Here is a 14,029-nt window from a genome sequence, read left to right on the forward strand (position 1 = left end):
AAAGTGGTTAAATAAATGTACCCAAAATGTACTCATGGTCAGATGCTGACCTAGAAGGCTCTGTCTAATGGAATGTAAAAAGGCTCAAGGAAATAGCCAATCTCAATAGCCTGTTAGAGTTTTACTCAGATCCAGAACAAAGCTACATGGGGTCTACTCACTAAATGAGCAAATGATGTGCAACTAGGTGGGCCTAGAGAGGCTTCAAATTTTAAAACCAGGATCTAGAGCTGACATGGGCTGTTAGGAAAACAAAACAAAGATGACTATTAGACTCTTGTGCTCAGTCTTAAAAAATTAATTATACATGTCAATAGAAGAAATAGAAATGATTAGCAAGAGGAACTCAGAAACAGAAGTTCAGTGGACACTAGGGCAAAGGTTCTGACTACCCTTCCTTCCAAGCACAGAGCAGTATGGTGCCTGCCCACCTGCTCTGAAGGTAGGTATGGCCATGTGACTTGCTTCAGCTGATGATATGTGTTTGGCAGTGATGGGTACAGCCAGGGAGAACGTCAAGAACCACTGCAAGATGTGCCAAGGTCTCTTTTCCTTTCTTAATGATTATGTAAGCATACTTCAACTTAGAGGGTCTGTTGGCCAGGTCCCTTTTATGACCGCAATGAGCAAGCTCTCCCCTCCCATTCTAGCTAAACCATGCTAATCGTCATTGGGACTAGAAAGAATGCCAGGGACTACAGTGATGCCAACATCAGCTCAGTATCAGAAAACCCTCTGATGACTTGTGCAAACACACTACTTTGAGAGCATAAGTTAGTAACTCAAGACTGGTTGGTCACCACGATACACTGTGAAGCATTAGATGGTACAATGAGTACTTACTTAACCTTCTTTTAAAGATATACCTATTTGAATGCAGAGTTCCAAAGAACAACAAGGAAAGATAAGAAAGCCTTCCTCAGTGATCAGTGCAAAGAAATAGAGGAAAACAACAGAATGGGAAGGACTAGAGATCTCTTCAAGAAAATTAGAGATACCAAGGGAACATTTCATGCAAAGATGGGCTCATTAAAGGACAGAAATGGTATGGACCTAACAGAAGCAGAAGATTTTAAGAAGAGGTGGCAAGAATACACAGAAGAACTGTACAAAAAAGATCTTCATGACCCAGATGATCATGATGGTGTGATCACTCACTTAGAGCCAGATATCCTGGAATGTGAAGTCAAGTGGGCCTTACGAAGCATCACTATGAACAAAGCTAGTGGAGGTGATGGAATTCCAGTGGAGCTATTTCAAATCCTGAAAGATGATGCTGTGAAAGTGCTGCACTCAATATGCCAGCAAATTTGGAAAACTCAGCAGTGGCCACAGGACTGGAAAAGGGCAGTTTTCATTCCAGTCCCAAAGAAAGGCAATGCCAAAGAATGCTCAAACTACCGCACAATTGCACTCATCTCACATGCTAGTAAAGTAATGCTCAAAATTCTCCAAGCCAGGCTTCAGCAATACATGAACCGTGAACTTCCTGATGTTCAAGCTGGTTTTAGAAAAGGCAGAGGAACCAGAGATCAAATTTCCAACATTTGCTGGATCATTGAAAAAGCAAGAGAGTTCCAGAAGAACATCTATTTCTGCTTTATTGACTATGCCAAAGCCTTTGACTGTGTGGATCACAATAAACTGTGGAAAATTCTTCAAGAGATGGGAATACCAGACCACCTGACCTGCCTCTTGAGAAACCTGTATGCAGGTCAGGAAGCAACAGTTAGAACTGGACATGGAACAACAGACTGGTTCCAAATAGGAAAAGGAGTTCATCAAGGCTGTATATTGTCACCCTGCTTATTTAACTTATATGCAGAGTACATCATGAGAAACACTGGGCTGGATAAAGCACAAGCTGGAATCAAGATTGCCAGGAGAAATGTCAATAACCTCAGATCTGTAGATGACACCACCCTTATGGCAGAAAGTAAAGAGGAACTAAAGAGCCTCTTGATGAAAGTGAAAGAGGAGAGTGAAAAAGTCGGCTTAAAACTCAACATTCAAAAAACTAAGATCATGGCATCTGGTCCCATCACTTCATGGCAAACAGATGGGGAAACAATGGAAACAGTGACAGACTTTATATTGGGGGCTCCAAAATCACTGCAAATGGTGACTGCAGCCATGAAATTAAAAGATGCTTGCTCCTTGGAAGAAATGTTATGACCAACCTAGACAGTATATTACAAAGCAGAGACATTACTTTGTCGACAAAGGTCCATCTGGTCAAAGCTATGATTTTTCCAGTAGTCATGAATGACTACTGGAAGTCATTGAAAGTTGGACCATAAAGAAAGCTGAGTGCTGAAGAATTGATGCTTTTGAACTGTAGTGTTGGAGAAGACTCTTGAGAGTCCCTTGGACTGCAAGGAGATCTAATCAGTCCATCCTAAAGGAAATCAGTCCTGGATATTCATTGGAAGGACTGATGCTGAAGCTGAGACTCCAATACTTTGGGCAACTGATGTGAAAAACTGACTCATTATAAAAGACCCTGATGCTGGGAAAGATTAAAAGTGGGAGGAGAAGGGGACAACAGAGGATGAGATGGCTGGATGGCAGATGGCATCAACCAACTCAATGGAGATGAGTTTGAGTCAACTCCAGGAGTTGGTGATGGACAGGGAGGCCTGGCATGCTGCAGTCCATGGGGTTGCAAAGAGTGAGACACGACTGAGTGACTGAACTAAACTGAAAGATGAAATGAGAGAAACCATGTCCTGATAACATACTGAGTCCCTGAATCAAACTATACCTGAAGGCAGATACCCTTCGATTTCTCAGTTACATAAAGCAATGAATCTCCTTCTGAATTAAGTCAGTCACCTGATATGCCTTTCAATAAGGCATCTACTCTGCAGCTCAACACAAGTCCAAACACCATCACTGTTTTACACCCAACCCACTTCACTCATTTATGCTTCCTGCCTGACTTCTGTAGAATCTGAGTTCAACCCTTTTATATTTATGTATGTGTTCACATATAAATATGAATATGTCATTTTAATCCTCCAAAGTCTTTTCTGACCATTGAATTTCAGTGTTTTCATGATCTTACTTAGTGTTCCACGTACCACAACACTCAGTGTAACACAGAAACATCTCAGTGTAATTAACCATGAACCATCATGGCCACAACCCTTTGCCCTGCCTGTCCTGCCCTTTTCCTAAGCCTTTGCTGGTTGGGAACCAATGGAGCCTGCAAGAGTCAACTCAAATGCCTTCTTCTCGTGACGCCCATTTTGATGCCTGCCCAAGAATTATGACTCAGAATTAAGGTTCATTCCCCAGCATTCTTGTCACTGGAGAGCATATCACATCTTAGCCTTTATTTCTTCCCACTATGCATTTTGTAGGAACCAGGCTGTCTTTTCATGAGACCAGTAGATTTCCAAGGGCCTAGACCAAGTCTCTAGCACCTTCTTAATAACTTAATCCCTCACTAGGTGTCAGCATTTTACTCGCCTTTTCTTGTTTAAACCCCACCACGACCCCTATGAGGTAGAGCCTATTAATGTTCCCATTTGAAAGATGAAGAAACTGAGGCCTAGAAAGACTCAAAGTCTGTCAACTACAAATTGGCACTTGGCATGGGTGCTTGCCATCTATCTCTACAAGGATTAAATCATGTGCTGCTGCAGCTACTGACCTTCAACACCCCCCTGAAGAAGTTCACGGTGGAGAACAGAAATAAGGCACTCTGTGCTCTGGGAAAACTGGCAGGACAGGTCCTCAGATAGTCAGATGTTCTTAAGAGCTGATTTTATGAGCCCAGTTCTTGTATCTCCTCGTATCTAGTAAAGCACTAAAATCCTCCATGGTGACAACTGTTTCTTGTGACAAGCAGAAGCTTCATGAGACCAGCAGAAACCTTCTGCAAAAAGTATGTGCTTCATTGCATGTACTTCCCCTTCACCAAAATCACGTATATACCGTCTTTTCCTGCTACCTCTTTGGAACAGTTTTGCAGCGCTATCTGACGTGCTGTCTCCTAGGCTGCAGTCCTCATATTGCCCCAAATAAAACTTAACTCTCATGCTGTGCATCATTTTTAAGTCTACAAGTCCAAGAGCAGTTTTCTTAATCAGCATTCCACCAGGGCACACTGCCTACATGACCCTGTACTTAGAAGGCAGTGGAATCTGTTGGGTGAAAGAGCATTTCCACCCAATTCTGCAGGACTCTTGAAGGATTGCCTTTCCCCTCTTCCATCCTCTTTCCCCGGACTCTGCTCCAAGCCCTTGGGGGCCTGCAATGGGCTGTCTCACCCACTCTCCTCCCTAAGAGCCTGCAGAGAACACCACTCTCTGCTCCCACACGCTGCCTGAAAGCAGAGCTGGGTAACCTTCCGTCATCACACAAGCCTTTCCAGCAGCTCTGCTTCCCTCTGAAATTACATTAAATTGTTCCATTAGTGTCAAAAAAAAAAAAAAGGAAGATGCATGATACTTTTATGAATTTCCCTTTTTAAAAAAGTTATCTTCAGAACTGTGCTCATGCTGACTGCTTCCAGAAAGTTGGAGGTTATTTGGGGGCAGAATTTATTTGCAGAAAAACCACAATATCAGTCTAAACGCCAGAGTTTATTCCAGTTGACTTGCTTGAATCAATACAGATGTGATAATGCAAAGTCATGGAAATTGACTTGAACAGACATTTCTCCAAAGATGATACACAAATAGCCAATAAGCACATGAGAAGATATTCAACATCACTCATGCATGCATATTAAGTTGCTTCAGTCGTGTCCAACTTTGCAACCCTATGGACTATAGCCTGCCGGGCTCCTCTGTCCATGGGATTCTCCAGGCAAGAATACTGCAGTGGATTGCCATGCCCTCCTTCAGGGGATCTTCCCAACCCAAGGATTGAACCCGTGTCTCTTATGTCTCCTGTATTGGCAGGCAGGTTCTTTACCATTAATGCCACCTGTGAAGCCCCCTCAACATCCCTCATCGGTAGGGAAATGCAAATCAAAACCACAATGAGATACCACCTCACATCCATTAAAATGGCTACTATCAACAACAAAAAAAGGAGGACTTCCCTGGTGGTCCAGTGGTTAGTACCCCACAAAGGACATGTGTTCAATCCTTGGTCAGGGTACTAAGATCCCACATGTGACATGGTATGGCAAAAAAAAATAAAAAATAACAAGTGTTGGTAAGGATGTGGAGAAACTGAAACCCTTAGACACTATTGATGAGAATGCAAAATGGTCCAGCCACTATGGAAAACAGCACTGGGATTCCTTTAAAACATTAAAAATAGATTTACCATATGATCCAGCAATTCCACTTCTGAGTATATAGCCAAAAGAAAAAAGCACCGCTTAAAGAGGTATTTGTCCACCCATATTCATAGCAGCATTCTGAACAGAATAGCCAAAAGGTTTCAGAAGCAATCCAACTGTCCAACAGTGAATGAATGGCTAAACAAATTGTAGTGTACATATACCATAGAACATTACACAATTTTTTTAAAAAAAGTAAATTCTGACACCTGCTCCAACATGCATGAACCTTGAAGACACTGTGCTAAGTAAATTACACCAGTCACAAAAATACAACTCCTTATCTAAGGAACCTGGAGTAATCAAAATCACGGAGACAGAAGATAGACTAGTGGTTGCCAGGGACTGGGGGGAGGGAGGAAGGAGGAATAAAGAGTTCTTGCTTAATGGGGATAGTTTCAGTTTTGCAAGATGAAAAGAGTCCTCTGCACTTAGAAACAGTTAAGACGGTAAATTTTATGTTGTGGGTATTTTACCGCAATTTTTAAAAATCATGGAAATCAATAAGTACTCTCTTTTTATGGTAAAAAAAAAAGTTTCAAGCTGGCAAGGACTTCAAAAGTGCTTCATCGATGCCCTTTGGGGTATGGGAGTTTGGGTTTATGTTGGGGGTGAGGGGTTGGAGACAAGCTGTCAGGAGCAAATTGCTGTTCTCAATGAGCCAGGATCCCAAATATCAAACAAAGACAATGAGGCTCAGAAATATCGCGGGAGTCTCTACAGCTCCCCACACATGGCAAGTGGTAGAGGAGAGATGCTGAGGGGAAGAGGCACAGAGGAGAAACATCATGGGGGCTTTGAGCTGCAGAGGCGGGGGGTGGGGGGGGGGGGGTGGGGGGGTGGGGTGAGCGATAGCTTAAAAGAGACTGATGTGGGGAAGCGCAAAGATGAAGCTGTTGCCCTCGATCTCTGCTCCCTCCCTCTCCCCAGCCAATTCCGAGTATCTAAGCTGACAGAGTCAATTCCCAGAGGTCTAAAATTTCTCTTCTCCTTTAGTCAAAGACTCAAATGGTGAAAAGAGAAACGCCCAAACTCTTGTAAAACCCATCTCAAAGCTCAATACCAGACAAATATAGACCATCCTTCTCTGCAAAGAACCAGGAACAGGAAAGCCCCTTTGCCCCTGAGTGCATCTGCATTCATTCAAAAGTATACTTATTATCTCCAATTAAAAATCATAAATGATCTCTGTCCAACAGAGAAAATAAACAAAAATCAGTCATTTTTTGTCTGGTAAAAATTAACAATTATAAAGCCAAAACATATAGAAAATTCTATGAATGAAACAAATTTGTCACACTGATGAAGACTAAGGGCAGAAGGGGAGTCCTTCTATGCCAGATCTGCTAGGTGCACACCCAATGTGTATCCCCTTTCCTTCTTATTAACAGAACCCTGATACTGTTCAGTGTGCCGAGATAAAAATATTCTAACCTGTTTGCCCTGCAGTCTTGGCCAATAAAGATAGAGACGGATTCCCTGGAAAGGGTATAATTATCCCTTCTCCAATGAAAAAGACAAAAAGTCTTGCAAGAAAAAGGGTGTAGGCCATTCCGTATTCCACATGCCTGGAATGTACATTATGTTGTAGGAGGTTCTGCAGCCACTTTGTCACCATGTGACAGAAAACTACCTGCTAAGGCTGATGGAGCAGGAAGAACAAAGGAACCCGAGTCCTTAAAGATATCATTTATCTGCTACACAAGTTTTGGTTTATCTAAATTCTTACCTACCTTTTTTTTTTTCTTTTTGTTTGATCCTATTTTCTTATTACCACAATGCTGATATGTTGTTTTGTTTAATAAGAAAAACTAATAAGTGGGGCTTAGAAATATATTCAGTGGATAATACAGCTACATGACTATCTCAAAATACGTAAATTTAAACAACAAAATGAATGCTTTGCCTTCAAAATATTCACCTCAGAAGATTTAATAAAGAAAACTGGGTCTACATGAAATTCCTAAAGAGGTATACCAGAAACTTTTTCAAGCAATGACAGGTGCACTAGAATTAGTGAGTAGCCAAATTATGTTCAAAGCAGAGCATCACACAGATCTTTAACCATAAAAAGTGTTAAGGCTATAAACTTCTCTCTAAGCATAGCACTAGAAGTTTTTTTTTACATAGCAGTCTATTTTTCTTCATTGACAGCCTCTCGGCAATTATAGTTTTGAGTCTGATGTAATTCAATAGCTATTTAAGAAAGCAATTTTTAATTGTTTAATAATTAAGTTTGGTTGGATATTTGTTTCATTCCAACCCTCACAAAACAGGTAGCATAATAAACAATGAGTCTTTATTCTTGACTTGATTCCACTCAATAATGAAAACTTGGTCATGTGGAATTGACTGAAATTCAGGGGGAACATAATAGAGCAAGTCTCTCCTGGTGGACCTACCCTGATTCATCAATGACAGATCATTACTTCCTGGGTGTTCCCATAGAAACCCTCTCAGTTTCTCATCGGCACCATCCTGGTTTCCTCTCCATCCTTGTGGGCTCCCTCCCATCCCTCCAAGTGTGGGAAATGCCCCATTCCCGAGTCAAATCACCCTTCCTGTTTAGAGAGTCACACGATTCATTTACTTACACAAAATGATCCCCACTCTCTCTAGGAGGTCTTCACTGTCCTTGCTGACAAACCCCATGCAGTAAGACCCCCATATTTCCCTCTGATCAGACTAACTTGAAGTGTTTCCTCAACCAATTCAAAGCATTCTGGCCTAGCGACTTAAGACCACCAGGAAAGAGGAAGTCCAACACGAAATGCTTTGACTGGTCCATCACATGCCTTCAACTGGGAGGCAGGTGGATGTTTCTAAGCAGACACACAGTTCTTTCTCACTCTGAATCAGCTTTATGAGATCACTTACCTTCTGACACCCTTCAACCTCTTGCCAGAAAGTGTAAGAAACATCTGATCCTCTCACTGGGCCTCTGCTGAAACCTTTTCTCAACCAAGTATAAATGAAGGTCAGTGCCTCTGCTTTAAATGTGGTCCATCTGGAGAATGGCAGATAAGACACAAGTGGCCTTTTGCCAGTGACCGCCACCTGGCATGTGGCTCAACCAGCTCTGCTCTTTGTCTTTGTCACTCAGATCCATCCAGGCCAATCCCATTCATAATCTGGACCTGCGGCCCTCCTAATCTCTGAACGGGCATCCTTCCTTTAGCTGCCCCTGGCCAGGCCATATGGACAAGGAGCTTGGACAAAATCACAGGAAAGGTTTCTCTGAGTCAATACAGAACAATTTTAAAAACATACCCAGGGACATTCATTCCATGGACCACGATGCAGTCATAAAATAGAATAAGGACATTCTTTACATAATGATACAGAACAAACTCCAAGGTATATTAAGTTTAAAAAGCAAGGTAAGCTAACATTTGAATGTGTGTGTTTTGGGGAGAGAAAACAAATGTATACGATTTGCATGTATATTCTGGGGCTACTTCCAGAAGTATACACAAGAGACAGGTAATACTGGTTGTTATAGGGAGCAAAACTGAGTGGCCAAGGACCCAGGTTAGGAGAGCGACTTTTCAAGGTAAACTCTGCTGTGCCTTTTCAATTTTTAACCCATGAGTGTATATTAATATTTGAAATTTGATTTAATTTAAACTTTCTCGAAGAGATTCAAGTACAGCCATACCAGAGGAGACAATGATGCCTGATAAAAGATGCCACTGATCTATGTTTCTTGTCTTGGAAAGATGTTCACATTACGTTAATTGCAGGGAATGAAAAGCAGATTTCAGAATAATGTGTTTTAATTTTGGTTTCTAATTTTAATTTAAAATGCTTATTATAAGTATCGATTAAAATCTGCAAAAATATAAACCAAAATGTTAATAATTGGTTTTTTCCTGAGTAGTGGAATTATGGGTGATTTTTATTTTCTCCTCTTGGTATCTCTTCATTTTCTAATTGAGAAGTTTTTAAATATTTTTAAATTTTTAAAAATGAAGAACCCATATTTATGTTTTTGTCCTAGGCAAAGGACTCCTTTCTAGGCAAGGCAGGTGTTCCAACACCACGAGACCTCACAGTGAAGACCGTATTTGGAGGGATGGGAGAAGGGTTGCCAGGAAACAACCCCTTGGCCAGAAGCAGAGCAAAGGAGGCAGGATTTTTAATGGCAGAGCTGTAAACCTCAGCATAAAATAAGCAGCCAGGCTCTCATTTCAGCCATGTAAACAGTAATGTGTATTCATTAAAACTGCATTAGTCTAAGGAGTCCCCAGAGACTGGGGCTAACAGGCTGGAGGTGGGGAAAGAGGCTGCCAACTGCACCTGCTGTTTCCTAAGGCAAGGCAAACACTCAAAACACCAGAGCAGGGCCACCCAGAGGGGCTGCATGGCTCTCATCAGTTTTGTTAAAGGTAAACAAGGATTGAGAAAAAGGAAGCAACCAGGACCCTAGACATCTGGCTTAGCTGGCCCCAACCTTTCCTGTTAAATGGTTGCCAAGGAAAAAAAGTAGGCCTAGTGGGCATCCCTGCACAGCTGGACCAGATCACACAGCTGGACCAGATCACAAAGACAGCATCACAGGCAGGCTCCCCCTGTCCACCTGGAGGCCAGGCATCACCTGAATGAACGAAACCGGCCTGGCAGAAGAGCTGTGGCGAGCATGTGTTGAGACTCACTGTGAAGGGCTGTACCCATCTTAACTCATTTAAACCACCCAAAGTGCCCACCCTGTGAGGTGGGTACTATTACCATCCCATTTATGGGTAAAGCAAATGAAGCATAAAGTTAAACAATCTGCCCAAGGATACCCAGCTATGTGGCAGTGTCCAGACTTGGAAGCAAATCTCAGTCCCTAGACCACAATCTAGGTCACAACACCATTCTGTTTCTTCCAAATCTTGCCAAGCAACCAATTCAAACCAAAGCTTTATGATGATGACCCAGGACCATGGGCCAAGGATCTTCTGGGCAGCTAATGAGACTCGAACCACAATGATCAAATCCACAAATGTCAATGGTGGGCTGCATGTGCCCCATTGTGCAGATTAAGTAACTGAGACTTAAGGAGTTGGGTATATTTGCATGTACTGGGGAGCATTCTAAGCCCTTCAACAGGAATGGAGGGTGGTTCAAACTCTGCCCTCAGGAAGGTGGCACAACAGGGAAGAACTTAGACTAAGGAAATCCAGAAGAGTGGCAACAGCCCCCAGCTACAGGGAACAAAGTTTCCTTTTCATTCCTGGTGCTCAGAGTCAAAAATCACCTGAGTAGGAACTCTGAGAAGGAGCTAAGAGGTTCCAATAGATGTTTCAACAACCCCCACCCAACCAAAGAGCCAGAAAAATCAGGAGAGCTTCCTTTCCCAGAAATGGAACTGACCAGCAGCTCCACGCTTCCCCTCCCTCCCCTAAGATATCTCCATCTGGAGTTTTCAAGGTTACCAAGTCTGATGTTAACTGTTTTTGTCACATCCCGCTCTTCTCCCACACTCCCATGATTTCCCTAGAGGCTGGAAAAGAAGAAGCTGAGGTTCACAGCTCCAGAGCTGCTCCTTCACTCAACAATGAATGCTACTGAGGGCTCAGCTCCAGGGACCCCACGCTGAGTACTCCACAGTACTGCTGCTCTAAGATACCATTGCCCTAGTTCCCCGGCCACCAGATCTAAGCTGGGCCAATCAGATTCTTTCAAGGACTTTAGAATGGAGGCTGAGATTCCAGGGGGTGTCATCTTCCATCTAAGATGTAGAGACAAGGAAAGCTGGAGGTGAGCATGATGAATACAGATGAGGAGAAGTAAAGATGAGTGATGGAGGCCCCTCAAAGTCTTTCAGTTCCCAATTCTCCTTCCATTCACCAGGTTGACCTTCCTCTTGTACCCAAGCAACGTCCCTGTATTCTTAATATTTATTTGTTTCTATTTATGTATTTGTTGGCAGCATTGGGTCTTAGCTGCAGTACACTGGATCTTCCTTACGGCACACAGGCTTCTCTCTAGTTGAGGCGCTGGGCTCAGTAGTTGCCGTGCACATGTTTAGTTGCCCCACCTCGGCATGTGGGATCTTAGTTCCCCAACTGCGGATCAAACTCAGGTCCCCTACATTGGAAGGCGGATTCGTAATCACTGGACCACCAGGGAAGTCCCTGTCCCTACTAAATTCCCCTTCCCCTTGTGCTAAATTCCCCTTCCAGTGGTAGCTGACTCGAGTTGGTTTCTGTTTCTTGCATCTAAAAAAAATTAACTAACCCCTCTCTCCTGGGATGTGAAGACCTCTGGCTGATACACCCAAACAGGTGGAAATAAGTTAATCGAAGGGTAAACCACAAACCCAAAGTAACACAAACAGGCCAAGAGCCAACCCTGTGGCTGGTTCCAGGCTGAGGGGAGGCTCCGAGGAAGGGCAAGTTACCAAGTGTCTATTAAGCACCCACCAAGCAAGGGGAACAATGAACTACTCAAATATAGATGCAGCTGTCAAGAGCTTACAGTGGAGGGAAAAGGTTCACGAATAAAACCATTAGTGAGAAACAAGAGGGAGAAAACACGCAATTGAGGGTTAAACCACAGATTTAAGCAAAAGGTGTATTTTGAGAAGTCTAGTTCTCTGGAGGATAAGCAAGAGTTGGATCACACCCCAGGTCAGGGCAAGAGACGGCATCTTTGAGGAAACAGTGCTTCTTAGGGACAATGAGAAAACCAGTTTGGCTTCACTGAGGCTCTAAGGAGTGGAAGGACATAAGGGCGGAGAGACAGGTGGGGAATGGTGTAAGGAGGGGGTCACGTCCAGGTGAATGGACTGCACCCCACTCTCTGGGTATGTGTCATATTCACATGCCACTTACAATGCGATTCATATTTTTCTTTAAATTAACTTACTTAAAAAATTCCATATATATGCATTAATACACAGTATTTGTCTTTCTCTTTCTAACTTACTTTACTCTGTATAACAGGCTCCAGGTTACCCACCTCATTAGAACTGATTCAAATGCATTCCTTTTCATAGCTGAGTAATATTCCATTGTGTTTATGTACCACAACTTCCTTATCCATTCATCTGCCAATGTACATAAAGTGTTTTTAAAGTGGAAATGGTTTGGAAAAGGTAAACACAGAACATAAATCATATGGCCCAGCAATTCCACTCTTAGGTAAATATCCAAGAGAGTTGAAAACATAATCACACAAAAGTTGTATGTGAATGTTTATAGTAGTATTAGTTATCATAGCCAAATGGTGGAAACAACCCCAATGTCCATCCACTGATGAACAGGTAAACAAGATGTGATCAATCTTGATGGAAAATTTTCCAGCCATAAAAAGGAATACGGATACATGCATGAATCTTGAAGACATGAAACTAAGGGAAAGATGTCAGTCACAAAGGACCACCTGTTGTGTGATTCCATTGATATGAAATGTCCCAAACAGATAAAAATCTAGAGACTAAAAACAGATTAGTGGTTGCTAGTGGCTAGGGGAGGGAGAAATAAGGAGGAAGAAATGGGGAGTGATTGCTAATGGATTTGGGTTTCCTATGGGAGTAATGAAAATGTTCTGAAATTTAGACAGTGGTAATAACTGCACAATACTGAAAATATAAAAACCACTGAATTTTACATTTGTACATGGTGAAATGGTGAATTTTGTGTTATGTGAGTATTCAAAACTTTTAATAAAATTTAATAATTTTAATAATAATAATTTCTTCAAGGAAATGGAATGAAAAAACTAGCATCTCTTAACATGACCAGAAGCCAACCACAAACAAACACAAAGAAAACAAAATAATGTTGGTTCATTCTGTTTTGACATGATCCCATGAATGGAATTAGTATGCTTATAAGAAGAGACCCTAGAGAGTCTGCATCCTATCTCTGCCCTCATCAGATGAGGAAACAACGAGCAGACAGCTCTGAGACTCAACAAGAAAGCCCTCACCATGCTGGCACCTGGATCTTGGCCCTCCAGCCTCCAGAACTGTAAGCAACAAACTGTTAAACCACTCAGTCTGTGGTTTTCTGTTACAGCAGCCTGAACAGACAGGCATTTGTAATGGAGAAACATGGGGAAAAAAAAACTCAAAGAGCAGGAGGACTTGGCCAAGCACAATATGGCCTTGGGCACAGCACAAGAGTCTGCACCATGAAAAACTTGTGTCATGGGAAGGTATCTACTGACATGGAACATGGATCATGAACCATGAAGTGAAAAGGATAAGCGACATCAGGTTTGTGGTCTGGATCTGTTCATCCATCAAATGGGTATTAAGCGTCAGCTGGGGACTTCCCTGGAGGTCCAGTGGTTGGAACTCTGTGCTTTCACTGCAGAAGGCAAGAGTTCGATCCCTGGTTGGTGAACTAAGATCCCTTATGCCCTGCTGCTGCTGCTGCTAAGTCACTTCAGTCGTGTCCGACTCTGTGCAACCCCATAGACGGCAGCCCACCAGGCTCCCCCGTCCCTGGGATTCTCCAGGCAAGAACATTGGAGTGGGTTGCCATTTCCTTCTCCAATGCATGATAGTGAAAAGTGAAAGTGAAGTCATGCAGTCCTGTCCGACCCTCAGCAACCCCATGGACTGCAGCCTACCAGGCTCCTCCGTCCATGGGATTTTAATGCCATGTGCCATTCTAGACACTGTGCACAAAACAAAACAAAGCTCTGCCTTCAGAGGATATACATTCTAGTGGTGTGTGGTGAGCACTCTAATGACATGTGGGAGGAAAGGGGGTGGTCCCCGGAGGCGGG

At 42.7% G+C, this 14,029-nt stretch overlaps 1 protein-coding gene across 3 annotated transcripts in view; it reads right to left on the reverse strand.

The window, feature by feature from the left end:
• Positions 1 to 14,029, reverse strand: part of PRKCB (protein kinase C beta) — a 378,634-nt gene that overhangs the window by 285,540 nt on the left and 79,065 nt on the right. The window contains exon 1 of one of the 3 annotated variants that reach the window (XM_044936131.2): positions 8,180 to 8,325. The exons of the other annotated variants lie outside the window; for them this stretch is intronic. The gene's annotated coding sequence lies outside the window, so the exon portion shown is untranslated. Of the gene's footprint in view, positions 1 to 8,179; positions 8,326 to 14,029 lie in introns of those variants that run through there. 3 annotated transcript variants of the gene reach the window in all.

Source organism: Bubalus bubalis, chromosome 24 (assembly GCF_019923935.1).
Source record: "Bubalus bubalis isolate 160015118507 breed Murrah chromosome 24, NDDB_SH_1, whole genome shotgun sequence".
Taxonomy (NCBI): domain Eukaryota; kingdom Metazoa; phylum Chordata; class Mammalia; order Artiodactyla; family Bovidae; genus Bubalus; species Bubalus bubalis.